The sequence below is a fragment of the Saccostrea cucullata genome, unplaced genomic scaffold (assembly GCF_032062105.1).
Source record: "Saccostrea cucullata isolate Sc308-1 unplaced genomic scaffold, CSIRO_AGI_Scuc_v1 ctg2568, whole genome shotgun sequence".
NCBI classification, from domain to species: Eukaryota; Metazoa; Mollusca; class Bivalvia; order Ostreida; family Ostreidae; genus Saccostrea; species Saccostrea cuccullata.
In genome coordinates this window covers 73,834-76,080 of record NW_026937126.1, presented here as the reverse complement: position 1 = coordinate 76,080, position 2,247 = coordinate 73,834, and the positions used below count along the sequence as shown (strand labels likewise).

The window sequence follows — 2,247 nt, the reverse complement described above, 5'->3', positions numbered from 1 at the left end:
TCTTTTTATTGTTTGTTTTTTTTTTTCAGGGACTTGTTGTTGCAGTTCTGTTCTGTTTCTGCAATGGCGAGGTATGTGTAAAATTTTAGATTTTTTTTCGGGAAAAATGGTGCTGGTAAAGTTATAAGGAAGGTTTGCTTCGTGTAATGATTTCATTGTATAAATATTTTTTTTCTGCAATTTCAATTTATTCACAAAAGTGTCGAATGCTTCTGTCTCTCAGTCAATCGCATTCTTTATACGAAATTGCAAAATCTAAAGCTATTAGTAATCATCAACAAACTTTTGAAAGTAAATGTCATGGTAATCAATTAACATTTACGCAAAAATAATATAAGCAATATATCAGTTCATGAAAAAACGTCCAATGTGATTGGATATGCGTTGCATTATACAAATATTGACTTTTGATGAGGTCTACTCGTGACTGAATTTTACAAAACTTTAGACATTTTATTCCATCAAATGTATAAACACTTAAAATATAATGTGTAGTGTAACAATACCTAATATTAGGGATGTCAAAATTGTCAATAATTGATATTCGAATATTCGATAGTAGTATTCGAATATTCGATAAAATAAATACATATTGCATTATAATATGTATATGCATGTAACTTCACTCTTGTCAAGCGATACATACGTTTTATGTCAATATTTTGGAATAAAATTTCATGTAGAGTTTTGTAAATGCACTTTTAATTATATTCTTAAAATATTTTACAGAATATATGAAGAGTTTATATCCAAAATGTAATAAAAAATTTTCCCCCCAAAATTCAAAAGATTCTTTTAATAAGTTAATTAATAATATTAATTAATCATCTTACCAAAGTGTGCACTGATAAACCTACAGATTTATACCAAACAGAACAATTATCTAATGGAGAAAGTTAACATTAAAAGCAATTACTTTTAGCTAATTAATTTCATGATAATGATTTTAAATTATGTATACATAAACAAAAATGTTTCCTTTCAACAATACAAACTAATTCTAAGTACTGGACACTGTTATACCTCTAATTAAATGATCAAATGAAGAATTTATATTATTTTAATAGACACACTCTTCACAACTTTACGGTAATCCAAGAGGAGTGTCTTTTAATTTTGTTTGAAATAAAATCTTATTATTGGTCAACCACGAGAATTTGATTAAATTTCTGATAAAACTTCAGTTTTTGCCAGATTTTTTTCTTTTTGATGCTTGTATACTTAAAATCCGAATATTCGAATCATGAATTTATATTCGAATATCAACTCATCGAATGAATATTCGAATATTCGTTGACATCCCTACCTAATATTGATATTTCAACTGCTTGATAACTAGTTAAAAATGGGAAACTATATCATTAAACAATAAATGCTTAACCATCTACTAGTAAACTAGTTTAATCCCCTCAGTATTGGCGTCTGCCATGTTGACACATGTTTTAAAATACACAATTAAGACTATTAGCAAATCTATATGGCTCTTCATTTGAGCGTCAAGACCAATCAGAAAACAATAAATTTCCTGATTATTTCAGGTTCAACAAGAAATACTGAAGAGGTGGAATAGACAGAGAACCATTCGCCGATTCAGCACGATTTCCACGAAATCAACCCGAACCATGTCGCTGGGTTCTACAGTGTTTGTAAAAGACAAAGCAGTTCCGTCTGCCATGTTTAGTGACGTCACCTTAAACGTCAACATTGATGACAAATCAACCTGTCACGTGGGATTAAAAGACTCCCAGTGTAACGGGGAGATAGTGAATAACAATTCTATTGGAAATCCGGGTAATGGAAAGGTGATTACAGAAGAGGACACGTTATTGTGATTGTACAGTTACCAAATGTTTATAGTGATTGGAATTTATTTTATTTAAATGTTACAGTGTTATCAAAGAAGATATTATGACACATGCTCTGTTTTGTTGCTGTTTAAATATACTCATCCATACGTGATATTGTTTTCCTTATTTGCATAAGTATCAATTAAAACTGAAAAGAAAAATGTGCAGTGAAAAGAGTGTAAATTAAAAGTTTTTATTTATAAGAAATCGTTTTTTATTAATAAATTAAGAAAGGTTCCGATTTACTAAATTTCCTAGAAGATCCCTAAATCCGTCTCCAGTTCGTTTAATTAGTCCCCTACCGGTAAAACAGGAGGAGACTATAGGTTTCCTCGGAGTCTGTACGTCCGTTTAGATGTCCTTCGTTCTGTCTGTCAGTCTGTCCCACTTGGTTTTCCGC

At 30.1% G+C, this 2,247-nt stretch overlaps 1 long non-coding RNA gene across 1 annotated transcript; it reads left to right on the top strand.

Annotated features, from left to right (window-relative positions):
- The first annotated feature begins 2 nt into the window (after positions 1 to 2).
- Positions 3 to 1,973, top strand: LOC134247405 (uncharacterized). Its single transcript, XR_009987827.1, has 2 exons — positions 3 to 71; positions 1,539 to 1,973. It is a non-coding gene; the product is annotated as an uncharacterized LOC134247405 (long non-coding RNA).
- Positions 1,974 to 2,247: the final 274 nt, after the last annotated feature.